The sequence below is a fragment of the Schistocerca americana genome, chromosome 5 (assembly GCF_021461395.2).
Source record: "Schistocerca americana isolate TAMUIC-IGC-003095 chromosome 5, iqSchAmer2.1, whole genome shotgun sequence".
Taxonomy (NCBI): Eukaryota; Metazoa; Arthropoda; class Insecta; order Orthoptera; family Acrididae; genus Schistocerca; species Schistocerca americana.
Window position 1 is genome coordinate 306309839 of NC_060123.1, and position 22584 is coordinate 306332422.

The 22584-nt window shown below is 42.3% G+C and overlaps 1 protein-coding gene across 1 annotated transcript in view; it reads right to left on the reverse strand.

Annotated features, from left to right (window-relative positions):
* Positions 1–22584, reverse strand: part of LOC124616332 (regulator of G-protein signaling 17) — a 510137-nt gene that overhangs the window by 118856 nt on the left and 368697 nt on the right. The gene's annotated exons all lie outside the window — the stretch shown is intronic.

Here is a 22584-nt window from a genome sequence, read left to right on the forward strand (position 1 = left end):
TCGATGTTACACGGCGACAAATCTGAGAACCAGAAACCAGAACACAAAAGTCACTGATGAATTATAGGACAAAATATACAAGAGGGAAGAAATGTCAGCCAAAGGAAAGGAAGAGATGGTAAAACTCTTGAAGACGAAACAAAATGCAGATTAATCTAATTTATATAACAAATGCGAATGTTTGGAGTGCGTGTGTTACTGCGTTTTTCCTCTTTCTCGCTGAAACGGCTAGACGAATTTCGATTAAATTTGGAATGGAGATAGCTTATACTCTGGATGAACACAAAGACTACCTTATACCATGTATACGCAACTGTAAAAGGGAGGGGGAGGGGGGGGGGGAATGAAAAGAAGCATAGTTCGCGACGCGTGAATATCTATACATCTATACTTTATTCATCCAGTATTTGAGAATGGGAGCATTTGGTTACTTGATTTAAACTTTACACATAATATCAAACACTTCTCTCTGACAACCCGAGCAAAATGATGAAAATAAATAAATACTGTTGGAGTAAGAATCACAAGCCTGCTGTAGGGGTGGGGGTGATAAAGTGGAGAGAGAATGGGGAGGGAGAGACAGACAGAGAGGGGGGAAGAAGAAGATGGACACAGGCAGGGGGAGGAGGAGTTGGCAGAGAAAGGTGTAAGAAGGAGATGGTGAGGAGGGGGGGGAAGAGGAGGTGGACAGAGAAAGGCAGTAGTAGGAGATGGGGTAGAAGGAGGTAGACAGAGATGGGGGAAGGGGGAGAAGGAAGAGAGAAAGGGAAGGAAGAGATGCACTAATATATTTCAAAAACTACATATCTCTGCATATTTGTATAAATGAATGTTTAACTGCGGGTAACACCGCGGGGCGCAGCTAGTCACTGATGAAACTATGAAACGTAAATATTTAAAATAATTTGCAGAGAAGACAGACGAAGGACTTTCCTCTGAACGTCCCATGTGACATCAAAGGCGCATACAAGGCGCTAGTGCTACCTCAAACTAGACAGCAGACCGAACGAATTTAGAGACGCGATGCTTGAATCGTAACAAGACGGTACAGCTCATAAGAAAGACGGAATTTACATGGAACTCACTCGAGGAAATACTGCATTGTTCTCGTAAACCCTGTATGGTAAATTTAGAGTGTATGTTATAATTCTGCTGTTTCCGTCGTCAAGTGATGAGCCGACACATTACGAACAACTTCTTAATAGAGAGTAGGTCCTCCTTCGGAACTGAATACAGCAACTATTGTCCACTGCAAGCATTCAGTAAGTCCTTAGCAGATTTCCGGACGTAGGTAGCAGCACATGTCTAAGCGTGTGTCACGCAGTTATGGTAAATTCCGGGGCCGGTAGTTTGTTAGGGCGAGGCTGGCGCTCGATTGCATCTTACATGTTTCCCAGCTGCTTCAGATTGGACGAATTTGGTGGCCAACAAAAATTGTTCAAATGGCTCTGAGCACTATGGGACTTAACATCGGAGGTCATCAGTGCCCTAGAACTTAGAACTACTTAAACCTAACTAACCTAAGGACATCACACACATCCATGCCCGAGGCAGGATTCGAACCTGCTACCGTAGCGGTTCCAGACTGAAGCTCCTAGAACCGCTCGGCCACTCCGGCCGGCGGTGGCCAACACATCGACGTGAATTCACTACTATGCTCCTCAGATTACTGTAGCACGAGTGTGGACCTGTGACAGGGATAGTTATCTAGGTGGAAGATGCCAAATTCCTAGCGGAAGACATCAACGATGAAGGGGTGTGAGTTAGCAGTAGTAACATTCACATACTCCACAGCTGTCGCAATATCTACCATTACTGCCGAAGGTTCCACTGAAGCCAACGTGAAAGGCATTCATAGCGCGGCGTGGCCCATGTTTCGAGCCGCTGTTAGCCTGTATGACGGCGTATCCGCATACGACCGTCGACATGGTATGACAAGAAAGATGGTTCACTCGACATGGCAGTATGTTCACGTTGATATACAACCCAGTCTAAACGAATCTGCGCCCACTCAGTCATAATTAATGAAGACGAGTGGTCAGTACGCGAAAAGGTGCGGGTCATCAACTATGAAACCCAGTGCCCACTGAACTGTGCACTCATGCAGTAAACACGGCACCAGCATTCTCCTCTGTCATCAGATATGTCACCAGACGGCGCCTATCCTGCTTCAACGAGCGGAAAAACATTCGACTGCCACGCTTTGTGATGAGGCGTGGACATCCGACGCGTTGTTGTCTGCTCGTGGTTTCCCGGTTCTTCAACCAAATTCCATGGATGCTGACGACATTAGCAATCGAACAACCGACCAGCTTCGCCGTATCCGAGATTCTCGTTTCCAGGTGCCGGGTCACTTTTGTCTGTGGATTTCACCATTTGTGGCCCATATCGTCGCTAGATGATTATCCATTCGTCTATGCGCCGCTTATATGCCACATTCGGTGCGTGCCCACAATGCTACCAGGTGCCCTTCACCTCTCGGTAGGCAGTGGTCGCATGGTTTTGGGTCATCACTGTATATCTCAGGTACAGAATTATCAGATTTACAAGACATTACGATGCGTTGTGGGCTTACAGCAATAGTACACCATACTTGGAGCGTTATGACCAGTTCCGTGTTGGCAGCGGTGAAATGTATGGATTAAGCCGTGGGTGGGAAACCGGCAATTCGCGTGCCGCATCCGGACCGCGATTGGTTTCAATCCAGCCTGTGGAAGAAATTTACGGCAAAGAGCGAGGCGCCCGCATTGTATTCTATTCTCTATGCATTTTCACATTCGCCTTGTATTTGCAGCTACAAGTGAAGGCTTTGCTAACCCAGCGGACGTGCAGTGCCATTTCACTACCGCATAAAAAGAAAGAGACCTTTCCAGTCTGAGCTCGAAGTCATGGGCGATGTGCTAATGCGCGTACGGAGTATGGGAGAGACAGCTCACTACCTTCCAGCATTTCGACGATAAGTATTTTTGGCTCTGAATTAATGTTGACAACACACATTTTATTTCCTTCTTACTGCCTACACCTCTGCTATCCCATTGATGGGTCAGAAACGTTGGTAGTGGCCGATACTGGCAAGAAAATTATCAACTACTCGTGAAATGTGCCGATTTGGACAACCGTAGCAGGGGTCAAACTTGGTGAACAGACTGGTTATCTTTCGTCAGGACGTGTGAAGATCTGTGTTAGTCGTTTGTTAACGTTGTTAGTGTGTCCGTGCGTCTTTACTCAGTTAATTCACGATATATCTGACATTGATATGAGAAAACTAGATGCCGAATGTCTTCAATTCGAGGAGAAACAGACGGAAGATTATTTCTTTACCATGTCCGAAGATAAACTTGTTTGCTTGTTGTGAAGTGAATCGTTATCTGTTGTGAAGGAATACAATATAAAAAGACACTTTCCTACGAAACATGTTGCTCAATAACAGCTTATAAGGCAATTGCAGAAAGACAAATTCAATATATTAATTTCCAATTTGGGCAAGGAATAGCAACTGTTTGTCAAAACGAAGGCACAGTACGATGATTCTGTTATAGCTAATTTTATAATAAGTAGAAATATTGCCAAATTGTTACTGCATTATGCTGTTGAAGAATTCGTAAAGGAGTGAGTGCTACTTGGTCATTGCAGATATATTATGTCCCGATAAAGGAAAAGAGACCGAACAAGCGAGCTTATGGAGATGAACAGCTGTTGAACGATTTGGTGTTGATTGCTGATGACAAAAATAAGTTTATGTGATTATGCTGCCGCATTAGAAGCATTTTCGATCACTTTCGATGCGAGCAGTCGTTTATCAGACGCAGCTCCCTAGCAATATTTGTTTGTGGTGTAGATGTGGAATGCGAGATAACGGAAGAATTCCTGACATTACAGCCATTAAAAAGACCAGTTACTAGTTAATTTGCTTTTGAAGTCGGGAAAAAATTAATCGAAACATTCAACTTGCAGCTGAGTCATTTCACTGGAACATTTATTAAGGACCACCTGCATTGATCGGTTCGCGGAAAGCTTTTATTATCAAGTTAAATGAAAACTCTACTGAATGAAGTACTGAGAAAGCGAATTTATTAACTCTTTACTGCATTTTTCATCGACAAAATTTGTGAGTAGCCTGCAAGCTTAAGTAAGCATGTAAAACAGGCCTGCATGTCACCAAACGTCCCCCATGCCTTTTTAAGTGAAAATAAAATTTAGTGCAGAAGCTATTAGAAGTGTGTATACCGCAGTGGTAACACCGGTTCCCGTCACATTACCGAAGTACTGTCGGTATTGGCTAGCATTTGGACCGATTACGGTCCGGGTCTGTCGAGTACTGTTGACAAGCGGGGTGCATTCAGCCCTTGTGAGGCCAGTTGAAGAGCTACTTGATTGAAAAGTAGCGGCTCTGGTCACGAAACATATTCGGATTCAGTGCCGCCTATCGGCTCAGGATGATACGCCGATCGGTTGGTACCTTTAGGCCTTCCGAGGCTTCTTCGGACGGAGTCTATAGTGTCTTCCACCCATAAAAGAGACATACATTTCATCAGAAACAACCTAGTGGTACCATGAAACCAGTGATCAGTCGTATGAAGTAAAGATTTCATGTTACTTGTCTAATGCATGATATTAGAATATACCCTGTAAAATGATGTCTCTAGCCATTAAGACTTCTTGAAGAACTCTTGAAAAGTGATTTTTCTAATTCATGTGAATCTGACGTTTTTTTTAAACAAGCAGCAGAGCAGGATATTTTACCCCAAATCTCTTCCGTTTCTAAGGAGTTTGCGGTCGAAGAGACGTTAAGCTCTTACATCTATGGCTCTGAGCACTATGGGACTTAACTGCTGAGGTCATCATTCCCCTAGAACTAAGAACTACTTAAACCTAACTAACCTAAGGACATGACACACATCCATGCCCGAGGCAGGATTCGAACCTGCGACCGTAGCTATCGTGCGGTTCCAGACTGTAGCGCCTAGAACCGCTAGGCCACCCCGGCCGGCTCTTATATCTATCCCGTCTATAGCATGAAAAAATAAGAAGTTAAAAAACTTTGCCATCGGTGGGTTTTATTGTGATTTAGCCGGGCCGTGTTGTAACGACTGTAAGAAATGAAGCAAGTCTGTAGATGTCTCTTACAAAGAAATACTTCGAGATGAATGCAAAAGACGTTTCAAATCTGTAGAACACAGACTTTAGGAAGGATTAAAGAAATACGTATACCTGAATTTCTTGGCGTAGTAATACAGAAAAATGAGACCGAGAGAAGATGCGGTCAGCTCAGAAGAAGAACCTATCAGTTGAATATAGACGAGTAAGCACTATATACTGTTTGGCGCTGCAGCGCATTTCTTCACTCTAACATTAAATTGAATTGAATAACTTTTTCTTCCTAACTATCTTCAATTATTCCGGAAGTAAGTTAATTAATTTTTACTAGCTAGAGTTCCCAATTACTGATTTTGGTGAGTATGTGGAATTAAAGTATTTTACAAATTATTATTCCGTTTTAATTTGAAGTTCACTATGATTAATTTTGCAGCCATCAAGTAAGCTGGCGACAGAAGATGCAGTGGTCTACCGGCTCAAAAAGAAAGATACACTTCATTACTCTGTGATATGTATTGTAAAACAATATCCGAGATTTTCAGTGTGTTCGTAGCACTATCACAAAACGACAGCTATCTCGGTCTGTCGCCGTCTTTTTTTTTTTTCTTTATTGTGATTTCATTTCCCTGCCCCATATGGGCAGGGGAGGGCTGTCAGCAGCACAATCCGCCGCTCTTCAGCCGAGTGACATGGCAACTAAAATAAGAATAAAATGTTACATAAGGGGATAAAAAAGGGGAAGATAAAACAGAGTAAAGGGAGAAAATGGAGGTAAAAATAGACTGACATGGAGATCTGTCGCCGTTTTCGAATGTTGTTTAAAATGATTCTTGTGCCACATAGAGGAATGGAGTCCGTAAATTCTATAAACATAGCCGTAACACGTTTTGTCACAGTGAAGCAAGATTTACAACACGTGGGGAATCTTACACAGATCCTTTAAAAATAATTACGGTGTGAAAAATACTAAAACCGACAAATTGCAGGGAAGGGTTCCTGACCAGGAATGGAAGCAAAAAGATACTATGGCCATGTGTCCGGAAACGCATCGTTGCCTCGATAGATGACGCTGATGAAAGACGGACGTTCTCTGACCAGGGGCCGTGTGTTCCTTCTGTGTTGCAGGCTGTGTGATCGACGCAGCCAATTGTAAGCAACAGAATGGTCCGGTAGTCATGACGGGCACAAGCCGAGATGGTGTCTGTGTACGGCCAAGGGTGGAGAGGTAGCACGGCTCCATAAAACAAGTACCCTCACAGACACCATCCACATCACACAACATTTCAAGCCCATTTTGGGCGTTTGTGTGATCGTGGGTCCTTTCAGACATGCGAACGTGCAGGGAGGCGGTGGACCGTACGTACACCAGATTTAGAGGGCCGGTTGCAGGTGACAGGGACAGTAGCGATTATCATACAGGATACACATAATAGTACTCTGGTTTACATCACGCAGGCTGAAGACTTGCCTGGAGGTTGCACTAAGCTCCGTTTCAATATCCTGCAGAACATGGTCCTCCAAATCTGGTGTACTCACAGTCCGCTGTCTCCCTGTACGTTCGTTTGTCTGAAAGGACCCATGATCACACAAACGCCTAAAAAGGGCTTGAAATGTGGCGTAATGTGGTTGGTGTCTGTGAGGGTACTCGTTTTGTATAGCCGTGCTGCCTGTCGACCGTTTCCATCTTCTTGGCCGTACACAAACACCATCTCGGCTTGTTCCCGCCATAAATACCAGACCAGTCTGCTGCTTACAGTACGCTGCGTCAATCACACAACCTGCAACACACAGGTAACACACGGCACGTGGTCAGGGGAAGTCGTTCGTCAGCACCATCTATCGTGGCAACGATGCATTTCCGGATACATGTTCACAAGACCTTTTATCCTCCATTCACAATCAGGAATCCGTCCCTACAGTTTGTCGGTTTTATTAATATTCATCCTGTATATTTCTTTTAAATCATCAGTTTTTTGACTTGTCCTATTAAGCACCATTTTTTTGACTAGTCCTATTGTTCACCGAACTTTTCAGCTGTACTTTCTCCTGCTCCAGCATCCTCTACAACCGTGGTCATTTTAGTCTTTCTCTGTCCTTTTTACTTTTTTCCCCTTCACTGCCCAACCCGGCACCAAGTTATCTGTCCCTGGATGCGGTAGTTCCACTAATCCCTCTCTTCTTCTGGTATGGATTTTTCACAGGCATCCATGCTCTTCTATTCTTTTCAATACTTTGCCATTTAGTATTTTATTTCTACACTTAATTTTTAACATTATTCGATGGCACGACATTTCAAATGCTTCCAGTTTCTTCTTCTGCTAATTTCAGATAGACCTCTTTTCACTTCCATTCAACCCTGCGCTCCAGACGTACGCTGGCAGAAACGTCTTCCCACTATCTGAACCAGGATAGTATTCTACGGAAGAAAGCCCTTATCACCTATGCCATTTTACATTGAAAGCTACAAGATTACTCTGCGATTCACACTTATTTGTTTTGAAGATGATTCATAGAACCACTTTCAAACTGTTTCTCGACAGAGTGGGAAGAATGAACACCTAAATCTTTCCGTACGACTTCTGACTTACCTCGTTTTATTATGATAGGCATTTCTGCTTATATGGGTGGGAATCATGAAATATTTTGCGATTTGGAGAAAGTTGGTGATTGAAATAACGTGAAAGGATCTCACCGCAACGAAACTGCCTTTGTTTTGACGATTGCCATCCCAACAAGTTTTTCACATTCATAACGCTCTTTCCACTAATGCGCGATAATACAAAACGTGCTGCCTTTGTTTGGAATGTATCGGCGTCCTCCATCAATCCTATCTAACAAAGACACCATACCATGCAACAGTACTGCAGGAGAGAACGGGCAAACGTAGTGTAGACCGTGTCTTTACTTGATTAGTTGCAACTTCTAACTTTTCTATCAATAAAACGCATTCATTGTCTCACCTATCCCACCTGGAATATGTAAATTCGTATGTATTTAAGTATTCTACATGCGTATTTTCTTTTTTATGTATTCTTTGTCCACAGACATTAATAATTAATTGCGTAAAATGATAAGAACGCATAGTTGAAGGACAATTGGTGAAGAGAGAGCCATGACGTTTGTCTGCCTGATTGGTGCCATGACGTGTGAGAGGCGCGAAAGTGATGTACAATGAGTTCAGGCTGTTGGAAGTAGGGATGGACTATTTAAAATAAACTATTGTATTATAGCGATTAATCATCAATAATTTTAACGACGAATTACCTAATGTTCAAGAAAGAACAGACGCCAGGGATACGACTCGAGATAGGCAAATTTTACTTGCATGCATTTTTGACTACAGGAAACGTAAACAGCATAAGCGAACCAAAAATAAACTAAGTCTCGTGTCCTTTCGAAGTGTAAAAAGAATTTATATTTTAAACAAATATACAAATATGCAAATTAACGACTTTCCTTTCATACGTGATGAAACAATTCCGTTTAGGAACATTCTCGCAGGCGAAATTACTTGAAAAGTTATGCTTACTTAGTAGCACTGAATGTACCTTCTCAATTAAGTTAAAAATTTGCAATTCTCAAAAACTGTTGATGTACATTCAGGTGATTGTATCCTAACAATAAACGCTTTGTGATGGTGTATGAAGACTAGCATATCAGTTCTAGCGATATCAACTTTAAAGTAATGAAATTTAGGTAGGCGTCCAATGTTGTGTATGGGTATGATGTTTAACATGTGCGATGGGCTGACTCCAGTCTCCGTTCTAAAAGGTTCACAAGCCTTATCCTCGTAAGTAAACTGCACTAATATATTACAGGCCTCTGAAGATGCTTCGCGAAGAATAAAGTCGAAACACTTATAGTACAAAAATTGTGTTTCATTCAGTTGTAATTAGACGGTCCAAAAGTAAAAATTATCAACAGATTGCTGTGTAATATGCAGCTGAGGACTACAAAAGATGAAGATGTCTGTAAATTGTTTCAGTTGGGGCATATGAACTGTTTGGCCTGACCATCAACATCATCAAAACAAAAGTACTCGCTCAGCCAGCTCCGGGACTGCTTTTCCTGATTTCAGTATCTCTGTTCCCAGCACACCTTTCGAGCAAGCAGATCTTGCTAAACACAGCTCGCTCTGTTACTCTATGAGATCCGTAACGTTGTAGACAGTGGCGGTCAGGTGGATGCACTTCAAATGGCTCTGAGCACTATGGGACTCAACATCTGTGGTCATCAGTCCCCTAGAACTTAGAACTACTTAAACCTAACTAACCTAAGGACAAAACACATATCGATGCCCGAGGCAGGATTCGAACCTGCGACCGTAGCGGCCACGCGGTTCCAGACTGGAGCGCCTAGAACCGCACGGCCTCGCAGGCCGGCTATTTAGAGTCAATTGCCATTTTTCGCACAATACGTATTTATTGCCCAAATCATTTTGGAATTCGTTTTGAGTTTCTGATGTCTGTACTAGATGAGACACATCAGCGACATCAGCAAACGGTCTCAGAAGCTGCCCTGATCGTCCCCTAACTCGCTTATGTACATTATGAATAGCAGAGCGCCTTTAACACTTCCTTGAGGAACTCCAGATATCGGTTCGGTTTTTCTAGAAGACTTCCTATCAGTTGCTAGCAACTGTGATCTTTCTGACAGAAAATCACGAATCCAGTCGCACAACTAAGACAACACTCCACAGGTACTCAATTTGATTAGAAGCCTTATGTAAGGAACTGAGCCAAAAGCTTTCTGGAAATCTAGATATATGGAATCATCTTGTGATTCTCTGTTGAAGATATTTTAAATCCGTCTCTGCAATTGCAAGAAAAAGTGTACTTTTGTCATGAAACGAGTATGGCTTTATTGAAATAAGACATCATCTGCGGTCTCTAATTAAAGGTATTTACAATTTGGCTTGCTTTTTAGATAAAAAAATTTCGGTAGAAAATGTGTTAATTTTGCTTACTGTATTTTATGCCTGGGTTTCGCTCACATTAGTTAATGCCATCTGCTTCCACGTTTTTGAGGTATTCCTTCGTTTGGCACTGTTGATTGGAACCTAACCGCACATTGTATTGCAGAACTATATTTTTCTCGATGAGAAACACAACATAATGCAGCACCACTACTTTTTGTTTGTGTGTTTCTGGTTAAATAAGTGTCTTGCGTTTTGTGTAATGTCACCAACTTAACGAATAGCTCTTCCTTTAATATGAAAATGTTATTCTCTTTTGCGATTCATGAAATGTAGTGTCATGTCGTTTAATTGTGTTACAGTTTATGGATTTTATGCGTAAGAGAAATGAAGAAGTACTGATGGAGCTGAAGATCTAAATGGTAAACAGATGGGGGGTCGGGGGGGATTGTGAGGGACGACGGGGCGGGGAGAATGGGGGGGGGGGGGCAGCGAGAGGAGTGAACAGTGAATACAAAGTAGTGGACTGGAGAGAGAGTTGGAAGAAAATGGGTGAGCAGCAAGAATTGAAATGATAGAGGGGAGGAGATACAGTGAGAGAGTGACGGATGGGAAAGAAAATGTTTTTTTATATTACATGATTTTTCAATTATTTTATACAGTGATTGGTTTACAATATTTATCTGGCCATTAAGTAATTGTTTAAATTGTTTACTCTGCGTTAATGTTTGTTATACATGGAAGTTTTATTGAAATGGGAGGAGGTACCTATAGTTACTGATTTTTGTGATGTTCGTATATTTTTCTGTAGTGCTTGGTGCATGGTCTCCTGTTTAAGGTGGTGTGCAGATGTTGAGTGGTATGCACTGTATTTTCATGGCCTGACGTGCTCGTTTCGTCGTCCCTTAAATCTCCTGCCAGTCATCCCAATCCAGTTTCTTTTTCCCATTCCTGCAATTGAGCTGGTAGATACACTGTTGGTATCTGTTTGACCACACAAAGGAAGAACTTGAAATCCCTTGTCGACAGCACTTCGCTGCTTCCGCCATCCAGTGTAACCGTACACCTGAGATGGTGTGTCGAGGCTAATCGGAGGAACGCCTCACAGGGCGTGTCCCCGGCCCGCACTTACAAAACCCGCCGCCCGGCCGGCAGGCCGCGTGTCCACACCAGCGCTGGTAGCCCGGCGGCTATCCCGGCGCGCTGCGCCCACGGCACGGCTGAGAGAGATTAGCGCTTATCTGGCGCTCTTTATTAGCAGCCTTTGTGCCAGGCCGTACGGCTAGCCGCTCCACGGCAGGCAACGCGGAAGCGACCCCTGCCTCTAGGAGCACCCGTCTCGTGTCCGCCGCTGTCCAGTTTGCTTTTTTTTTTTCATGTCACAGACGCCTGATATATACCTCGAACGTTAGTCACACTTGCTTGATTGAAAGCACCAGAGGGCGACGTTGTTTTACTGTAGTGTAACGACAATTTTTTTGCCCCCTACAAATCTTGAAAAAAAAAAAAAAAAAAAAGAATGGCGCTGTTGGCTGTCAGACGCCGAAGCTTTGTTCTGCTACCTAGTTAGGACAGCTTTCATTCCTCGCAAAAGCTGACACTTTCCCCGAGCTCCAGAAGCGTGCAGTCAGCATACTGGGTGTTCCACAATGACGCTTTAAAAACTGGAGACGGGTTCTTTATACCAAAGCAAGATAAAATTTTGCAGTAAACATAAGATGTCAAATGCATATATTAAGAGCTATACGCACTTGGTCGTCCCCTATACTGTGAGACACGCCTCTACTATTGCAGCCTCTTTGCTTTCCATATTTTGGGAGAATATGGTATGGAGCAAAACAAGTAAAGAATGTCCAGTAAACAGGGGTCTAAAATGCATACCTTAAGAGATACGAACACTTTTTCATCTTCGCCACTGTGAAACAAATCTCTTCTATTGGACAAGTGCTCACAGCTCTGAAGGTATGCGTTTCAGAGCCCATTTTTACTGGAATTTTTTTTATTTTTTAGTCCACACTAGCTCAAAAAATTGTTCGTATGGTTCTGAGCACTATGGGACTTAACATCTGAGGTCATCAGTCCCCTAGAACTTAGAACTACTTAAACCTAACTAACCTAAGGACATCACACACATCCAGGCCCGAGGCAGGATTCGAACCTGAGACCGTAGCAGTCGCGCGGTTCCAGATTGAAGCGCCTAGAACCGCTCGGCCACCGCGGCCGGCCATACTATCTCCTACGAAAATTGGAAACAATGAGCTTGCACTAGAAGAGATGTATTCCACAGTATCGAGGATGTACAAGTACTTATAGCTCTTAAGGTATGTACTTTTGAGTACATTATTTTACTTGAAATTTTTTTCTTGTTGTAATCTAAACTACCTCTTCCCAAAATATGTAAATGAAACAACTTGAGTAAAGAGTGTGTTTCACAGTGTCGAGAATGAACGAGAGCTCCTAGCTCTTAAGGTAAGCACTTTAGAGCCCATTTTTATTGGACATTATTTTCTTGTTTTGATCCATACTACCTATTCCGGGGCCGGCCGCTGTGACCGAGCGGTTCTAGGCGCTTCAGTCCGGAACCGCGCTGCTGCTACGGTCGCAGGTTCGAATCCTGCCTCGGGCATGGATGTATGTGATGTCCTTAGATTGGTTAAGTTTAAGTAGTTCTGAGTCTAGGGGACTGATGAGCTCAGATGTTAAGTCCCATAGTGCTTAGAGCCATTTGAACCATTTGAACCTCTTCCGGCAATATGGAACGTAAAGAGCTTGCAGGAGAAGAGACATGTTTCTCAATATCGAGGATGAACAAGCACTCGCAGCTCTTAAGGAATGCATTTTAAAGCTCATGTTTACCGGACTCTTTTGCTTGTTTCGGTGGAAGGAACCTGTCCCTAAATTTTTAAAACGTCATTCTGAAACACCCTGTATAACGTAAAGTCAAAACCCAAACCTCTTCAGATGACTTTTCAGGGACCTTGGGATTCTTGCCAATACATGAACTCCCTAATAAGGTTTGCTAGTTAATAACAAAGATATTTTTAAGATGACCCATGAAATTCACTATTATAAAAATCGGTTTCAGAAAGCAGAAGATCGTCCTCCAACGCCAGTAAACAGATAATAAATTTGAATCTGACTGAGATCGTGTAAAGCAGAGGGCGTCACAACGTTCTGTCCTGGCGCTCGTTTGCTTTTCTTGATATGCCGCTTACACATGGCAAATAACTCAACTGTTTTTCTCTTTGCTGATGACAACAAGTGTTATGCGACAAACGGGGAACGTAATAAAAATAATGAAGATAATAATGTAGTCAGAAACTTCAGCACGTTCATTTTAGAGAACAGACGAACGCATAACCGCAACAAAACACAATACATGCAGTTTCTGACTCAGAACTCTTGTAAAAGTGTGATCCAACGGTCAGAGAAGTACACCATTTGGATTGAGGCCAGATGGAATACTTTCTTGCAAGTTTCACCTTTGAGACTGTGTCCAGGAACTGTATGTTGCCATCTTCTTAACAGAAATGATAACCACTTATGAATGATCAAACTAAATGCTACGCTTACTTTCACTCCGTTCACTCGCACGATATTGTTTTTTTTTTCTTTTTTGGGCTACTCTGCACGCTCAACAAAAATATTCTCAGCCCAGAAAAGAACGTCCATAGTGGTCTGCGGTGTCAGTTTGCTGACTTCCTGTACACCATTGTTGGGAGGTCTCGGAATTCTAGCTCACTCACCCTTGTACACGTATTCATGGGATTTGTTGTTGACAGTATTGATTCATTAATAATAAAATTGCAACATCCATTTAGTCAACATTAGACCGAAAAAAAGACGTGCACTTGCTAACTATTCCTGAAGTAATGTGCCCGTTAAGAAGGTTTCTTTTCAATAGGCTTGCAGCAGAAGTGAGAAAATTGACTGATTAACGCCAAGTGTTCAAATATAAGTTGAAACGTTTTCTTATGAGATACTATTTCTATTGTGTACAGAAATTCCTCGTAGTAATTGAGAGTTTTTCTATACATGTAATATGTTATTTGTCCGTATACTTTTAGTGTTTTATTAATGCCTTTGTTTTTTTTTAAATTTTCTAATCAACGTTTTGTAAAACATGTACTGACTTGCTCCACAATCAAGCAAATTTGGTTCACATGATCCTACGAAACCAAAAAATATATATAAATAATAATAGAAGAAATAAAAACAGAGATTCAAATTTTGTTGCAAAAGCTTCTACAATGTTGCCGGCAAACATTAGGGAGGAAAAGTGGAAATCGTCAACCATTGAAAACATGCACAAAAAATGCTTTACACTGAGGTGACAAAAGTCATGGGATATCTCCTAATATCGTGTCCAACTTCCTTGCGACACGTACTCAACAAGCCTGTAGAAACAGTGAGCGATGCTCACTCCATAGCAGCCGTAATTGCGAGTGTTGCCGGTGTAGGTTTTTGTGCACGAACTGATGTCTCCGTTAGGTCGCATAAATGTTCCATTGGTTTCATGGTGGTCGATCTGGGTAGCCATATCATTGTCTCAAATTGTCCAGAATGTTCTTCAAGCCAGTCGGGAACATTTGTGGTCCAGTAACTTGACGCATTGTCATCCACAAAAGTTCCATCGTTGTCTGGGAACGTGAAGTTCGTAAGTGGCTGCAAATGGTCTCTGAGTAGCCGAAAATAACACTTCCCAGTCAATAATCGGTTCAGCTGGATCAGAGGACCCTTTCCATTCCATTCCATGTAAACAAAGCCACACCATTTTGGAGCCACCAACAGCTTGCACATTGCCTTGTTGACAACCCGGATCCATGCCTTGGTATGGCTTGCGTCACACTCGATCCCTACCATCAACTTTTACCAACTAAAATCTGGACTCATCTGACCATGCCACGGTTTTCCAGTCGTCTAGAGTCCAACTGGTTTGGTCACGAGCCCAGGAAACGCGCTGCAGGCGATGTTGTGCTGTTAGCAAAGGCACTCGCGTCTGTAGTCTGTTGACATAGCCCATTAATGCCGAATTTCGCCGCACTATCTGACTCATACGGTCGTCGTACGACCCACATTGAATTCTGCGTTTTTTTGACGCAGCATTGCTTATCTGTTGGCACTGACAACTCTACGCAAACGCAGTTGCCCTCGCTCCTTAAGTGAAGGCCGTCGGCCACTGCGTCGTCCGTGGTGAGAGGCAATGCCTGAAATTTGGTATTCTCTGCACTCTCTTGACACTGTGGCTCTCGGAATGTTAAATTGTCTAACGATTTCCGAAATGGAATGTCCCACGCGTCTGGCTCCAACTACCATTCCGCGTTCAGAGTCTGTTAATTGCCGTCGTTCGGGCGTAATCACGTTGGAAGCCTTTACTCATGAATCACCAGAGTCAAATGACTGCTTCACCATTGCACTGCCATTTTATATCTTGTGTACGTCCGTACCGTCATCTGTTCAAATGGCTCTGAGCACTATGGGACTTAACTTCTGTGGTCATCAGTCCCCTAGAACTTAGAACTACTTAAACCTAACTAACCTAAGGACATCACACACACCCATGCCCGAGGCAGGATTCGAACCTGCGACCGTAGCAGTCGCGCGGTTCCGGACTGAGCGCCTTAACCGTGAGGCCACCGCGGCCGGCACCGTCATCTGTACATGTGCATCTTGCTATTCCATAACTTTTGTCACTTTGTGTATTAACCGCGCTTTTTATAACATATCCCAATATTTTGACTCTGGAAAGGTAATTTAATTTAAAACTAATAGTCAGGTTACATGTATGTAGACTGCTGGACTTGTAGTGTTCTATGCAAAGTATTAAATGTCTTTCTTTGAAGTATTAGATAAAAGTAACATCTTGGTGATGTTGCAGAAACCGCTCTGACCAGCAGTAATCCCCAAATTATCAGTGTGCGTACATTAGCAATAGTTGTAATTTGTCGTTATTGTAATTCACACAAGTAGCTTGCGCTGTCTGTTTCTACGAATTAACCTGTAATTGACTCGTTACACATCCTTAATGGCTCTTCTTGATGATGGGATTGGTAATCAAGATATGTGAATGAAAGAATGAGCGAACTATGAGTAAATTACTGTGCAGATGGAGCTTAATGTTTTTACTTGTTGATAAGAAAAAGCAGCTTGATAACAGCAAAGACAGACAGGTACTGATAGGATAACCACCATCACGGTCGCCAGTCTTCACTGAGAGTGACGCGGAGGGGAGGATAAGGAACTTTGCGCTAAATCTTCTCCTCCTGCAATCTTGTTATTTCGCAACGATGAAGGAATCTTCCAGTGATTCTCTCTGGCGACCCTCTGAGCACCAGTTGCTGATCTTACATAGCAGAGAGATTTGGACGGGTAAGTTCCCAGCACAATCAGGCAGGCCTCTTTAAGCTCTCACAGAAATATAGCTTTTTATGTGATGCGTTTTTGTCTGCTGCAGTGTTTGTGTTGTGCAGACGACCTAATCACGCGTCTTTTCAAGTACATGAGTCTGAGCTTTATTTTTGATAAGGATAGAAGCTGAAGCAATGAATTAAAATTTGTGGCACAGCTGGTACTTGAAACCAGATCTGCTGCTTACTAGGCAGATGCGCTAACCACTACATCACCGTACCATTGTGGCTGCCACACCTTCATGGGCTACTCTAAGGGGAGAACAAGGCCTTTTTTTAAACACAGGGTGTAGAAATGACGATACTTTGTTTATCAGACGGGCGCCATATTACCTATACAGCAGAAAGGTGGCAAATACGACCGCACCAACTCCAGAGAAATCTCTCTCCTGAGAGACCACTATGAGAGACTGTCCAGTAAGTGATTGGTGAAAATCAAAGTGCTTTCAGGGAGATCGGTTCGATTGTGGAAAACATCATTTTAGTGCGACAGCTCACCAAGAAAATGTGGGTGTATGGCGAGGGTGTTAATATGTTCAGGTCAACAGCACAGGTGGTTCTGATGTACCAGGTATCGAACTATGCTGTACCGCCCACATTAGCATGTGGTGTAGCCTCCAAGGGCGGCAATGCAGGTGTTGACTCTGCCATCCAGTCGGTCATACTCTCCAGATACGTTATGCAATACCTGCTTGACATGTTCACGTAGTTCTGTAAGAGTTGTTGATGGATCAGTCGCCTTAGTCACTTCTCTTCCCATCGTATCCCACACGTGCTCGATTGTAAATAAGTCCGGAGATCGTGCTGGTCAGGAATGTTTCTACATATCTTACAGAGCTTGTTGAATTTCACAGGCAGTGTGTGAGCGGGCATTATCCTGTTGGAACATCACCTTCCTGTTGCAAGAACGACAAAAGAATGGATCTAATAACATTCTGCACGTACCGAGCGCTGGTCAGCGTCCACTCCAGAAACACTAAAGGTGAACTAGAGTTGTAGCTTATAGCACCTCTGACCACGAGGCCTGAGGTGAGGTCAGTGTGTTTTGGACGAGTGCACTCTAATAGACAACGCTCACCAGGTCTAGGTCGTACGCACAAACGACCATCTCTTGCATGGAGGTGAAATCTGCTTTCATCGTTGAAGACCATGGCGCGTCGTTCCCAGTGAGCCTTCCGGCTGTGAGCACACCCTATTAATGGGAAGACTCATATGGCGCTATGGCGGCCACGCCGTTACGATGTCTGTTGGTGTACGACGTTGAAATCATTGTCAGTACATCAGCAATCCCCCAGGTGACATACGCCGTCATCGAATCAATCCAGGTGTACTAATTTTTTTTTCAGGCAGTGTATTTATATTGTATACCGGCTTGGAAACAAAAGAAACTGTCTCTGTTTGCCGTTAAACATCTCTAATTGCAAATCATATCAGTAGACTATCGCCAAGTGAGAAACAATTGTTTTTGTTGTTGTTGCTGCTGTTTTAGTAGAGGTCTTCAGCACTCAGACTGATTCCATGTATGTCCCCATGCTAGTCTGTTTGCAAGCTTCTTCCCTTTGCGTAACTATTGCAGCTTCCATCATCTGAACCTGCTTTCTGTATTCAAGCCTTCGTTCCCGTCTAGAATTTTCCGCTAACACTTCCTTACATTACCAAATTAACTATTCCCTAATGCCTCATGAATCGTCCTCTCAACCGATCACTCCTTTAACTTAAATTGTAGCACAAATTTCTTTCTTTCCAACTTCGATTCGGTACCACTCATTAGTTCCTTGACCTTCAGTACCATTCTGAAGCACTATATTGGCAACACTTACATTCTAATCTTGTCTGAACAGCTCATTGTCGACATCTCACTTCTGTACATGGCTACACCCAAGATAAATACCTCCAGGAAAGATTTACTAATACTTAAATTTATATTAGGTGTTAACAAAACTAGTATCGGTCATGTGACGCTAGAACACCTCACAATACTATGTTTTCAAATGTCTACGAATTTTATGCTTTGTCTCTACTCACGTGCCTACAGGTTAGCCATAAGTTATCATATACAAGTGTATGATTTCGTTCTTTTACTATAAAAAGTTGCTTCTAATCCCTAGAAAAAATAGTATTCAACAATACCCGAATTTATTAAATTTTAGAATGCATAAAAATTCTGCATACAATATGTTTACTAAATATTTGATTTTGGTCTGCTGGGAGATAACAGCCCTCTCCATCAGCACCATGTCCAGAATTTTAAGTTCATCAAGAGTAAAAAGTAGAGTTACAGACTATCGAATGATATACAGTCGATTCAAGGGGGGAAAAGTCATTCTGAGCTGATGATGTAGCAATGTGACGATCGTTGTGTATCTCTACGAGAAAAGGAGACAAATATTGAGCTCAAAACGTAAATAAACATTGCCTATAATGTGCTCGCAGGTATTATCCATCAGAAATCTGTACACTATAAATGTTTTATGGTGTCTAAAGTTGTACAGTTGGCGTAGCCACTAGCAACTATTTCGTTTTGCTGTGTGGTGGATGTGCCTCCATCTATTAGTCTCCACTAGGAAACTGATTTCTTCAGGATTTTTATATCTAGATTTTAGATTAGTACCACGCTAAAGAGCTGTTTGTGCTGTGTCACACACACACACACACACACGCACACACACACACGCGCGCGCGCGCAGGCAGAGAGAGAGGGAGAGAAAGAGAGAGTGAGAGAGAGGGAGGGAGAGCAAAGGGGGGGGGGCGATAGTGTCAGGACTCTTCACGGACATTTATCTGCCTCTGATACACGTCGTTTGCCACTAATTTTCTGCGGAGTTGAAAGATAATTTCATGATAACTTAAGATTCTGTCTTAACTTTGTAGCAGACGAAACGAAATGTAGTACGTGAATAAATATCTCTGAGTACTGTGTGTGTGTGTGTGTGTGTGTGTGTGTGTGTGTGTGTGTGCGCGTTTGAGTGAGTGAGCGAAACTGAAATGGAGATCAACTGAAATGTTTACACCGGGTTGGTACAAATTGTGCTTTCAGAAAGTAGGAAATGCATTTGCTATTTCCAGAACTTCAAGTAGGTGGACGACTTGGCTTAGTTAAAGGGAACGAATCTTAGAAAATAGAAACATCACTGTTGTAGTAATTTAGATAGGTACCAACGATATAGAGTCAATGCTATCACTGAGATCAGAAGAGCCTTTTCTAGACTACAGATCTTACTTAGAATATCAAATGTTATTGTTTACTCCTAAGCATCACGTAACTGATTTGTACATAGATCTCTTAAACGAAAGAATGTAACCTACGTTGTCACGTATTTTATCACGCGCTTTATCGGTGTGGGAACTTGTCGACAAACGCTGTCAGCTAATGTACGTATCTATGTTTCAGTTGAAATGCTTTTCAAACACATTAGAAAAATTGTAAAGAATGTAGCTGTATGCTAACAACACTGGAAATGTGATGAAGGGTAAGTACGGAAGAAGGTTAAAGATAGATAGCAGTGACCTCTATACTACCTGGATGGAGCACAGTACTTTAGCGTGCATGCAAATACATGTTTTCTGCATCATCTACCATATTGAAGTAAGGTAAAAAAGCTCCCGTCGGTATGTACATGATTTCTGGTTATGAACGTTATGCAATTAACTATAATGGCGTCTAAAACAAGGAATACTGAATACATCCTTCGTTCACATAAGCTATGAGCTATGATTTTGTTTCTGCAAATGGTAACAAAAAAATTCAGTTTTCCTGAAATATTCCCCGACGTTTGACTCTTTACTGTGTGTGTGTGTGTGTGTGTGTGTGTGTGTGTGTGTGTGTGTGTGTGTGTATCTTGCTGAAAAGTAACACACATTTGCCATATTATTCTAAAAATCTGTTTCCTGACACCTTATACATGCATCTCCGTCGTCAAAATGGACCATATGTAGTACTAAGAATTGCATATATTTCCTTAAAAATCGATTTTTAATATCCTGTTTAGAGAAATGGGTAATTACATCTGTAGTGTGACTCTCTATAAGACTGAGTGAAGACATACACTGACGGAAAAAATCACAACACCAAAAAATAATTAATGAAGTTAATAAAATTTCTGGAGTACATTTATCTAGGTAACACATGTAAGTGAAAACACTGCAAGACCACAGGTTAATGCAAGCTTGAGAGAGGCCTTTGCAAATGTTAAATGCCTGTACGTTAATAGCAGTATGTGTTGTGTTGCACGGGTGTCGGATGCCTATACTACTTGGTCGGTCAATACAGGGACGATTAAAGCTGTTTGTAGATGATGCTGGAATTGTCGACCGTTGATGTCCCATAAGTGCTCAATTAGAGACAGATCTGGTGATCCAGCATGCCTTGGTGACATGTCGGCACTCATGGTGTTGTTTTCCGCGATATTAAAATACATGAACAAAGGAAAAATGAAGTACAGTAAAATCAGTTTTCTACATAGCCTATCAACGTCCGCGTCTAACTAGATTTTTTATACAGTACACCAGAACTGTAGAAGTTTTTGCGCTGGTTTTGAAAACATTTATTCTTCTCCAGAAATCTGGAACATCTGACGTTGTACAGTGATGTAGGCACAAAACTGAAATGTATTTTCTTTTGTGTTCTAGTAACGTTTCGTGGGCGCCATGTTGTAGTGAGGCAAGGAACGATATAGGCGATCCGTGGACGGAACGCTCAGACAGCACCAGTTCGATATCCGGCTTAGATCAGAGATTACAGAGAGTGGAATGTCTTGACTCGTGCCAGTATACCCAGGTGCGGGAAACTGCCACGCGTCAACTGTAGCCAAGATGCGAGAAACAGCATCTGCGGCCCTACGAGTGTTCGTGTACTGTGTTACTACAATGAGTGAACAGATTGAACTAAGATTCCAAAGCCATAATTTTTACAGAATGTTGCGGAAGAAACTCAGTACGTTTTTTCTCGTTGCAACAGTTTTCATTTTGTTCTACAAGAGCGGAGTAGCTGACAGTACAGACGACGCCGGGTACTGAAGAAGCTTGGGCATTTTCGGTCGGTCGATAGCAAAGTCATTTTATTACGTGAACGAAGTTATTTAAAACTTACTAGGGAATTTTCGACCTGACATCCTACATAATATATTTTTTATCTAACGTTAGGAATAAGTTAGTTGAGAATACCTTGAAACAATGTAAATGAAATAATATAATTAAAATAGATCATATCCGATTAAAACAAGAGGCAGGGAAGTTATTTAAAACTTACTGTGGGAATTTTCGACTTGGCGTCCTATATAATACTTTTTTTAAGTAACGTTAGGAATAAGTTAGGTGTGAAAGCCTTGAAACATTGTAAATGAAATAATATATTTTAAATAGATCATATCCGTTTAAAACAAGAGGCGGGAAATGCTTAACAAAACGTACTGCAATTTTTTCTGCTTTGTTGTTTATATGATGTTATATGAAGGAGAGTCGTACTATCAGCTGGAAGTGCGAGATGTTAAGTTTGGAAAGGACCAATCAGTAAAAAGTACTTATAATCAGTGCTGCGGACGGCGCCTCTGCGGCCAGCGATCAACTGCGATTTTGATCGCGGAATCTTGAAAGACTAGCTTTTCGTTTTTTCAGTGGACTGTAGCGATATGCCGAAAGTCATGTGCGTTAAGAGTATGATAATTGTGAGCTGGTAGATTAAAACCATGTGCCAGACCAGGACTCGTAACTGGGACTTTTCCTTCCTCGGGCGCCATCGACTGAGCTATCCAAGCACGACTCACGAAGCCCCGTTGCACCGCCAGTACCGCATCATTCTGTGCAGCGTCCGTTCATAGTTATTAGTCTATTATTGAAAATGCAATTAGATTTATTTGTGATTCACCCTTGGTCTGAGAAATTCTTGGTGGAGGCAGATGTATGAATGCATAGAAATCAGTGTAGTGTATGGATGAAAGGCGGAATACTGTAACAGAATCCTAAGGAAATGCAGTCCGAAAACAATGGAAGTAGGTTACAGTACACTTGTTTGCCCACTGCTTGAATACTGCTCACCGGTGTGGGATCCGTACCAGATAGGGTTGATAGAAGAGATAGAGAAGATCCAACGGAGAGCAGCGCACTTCGTTACAGGATCATTTAGTAATCCCGAAAGCGTTACGGAGACGATAGATAAATTCCAGTGGA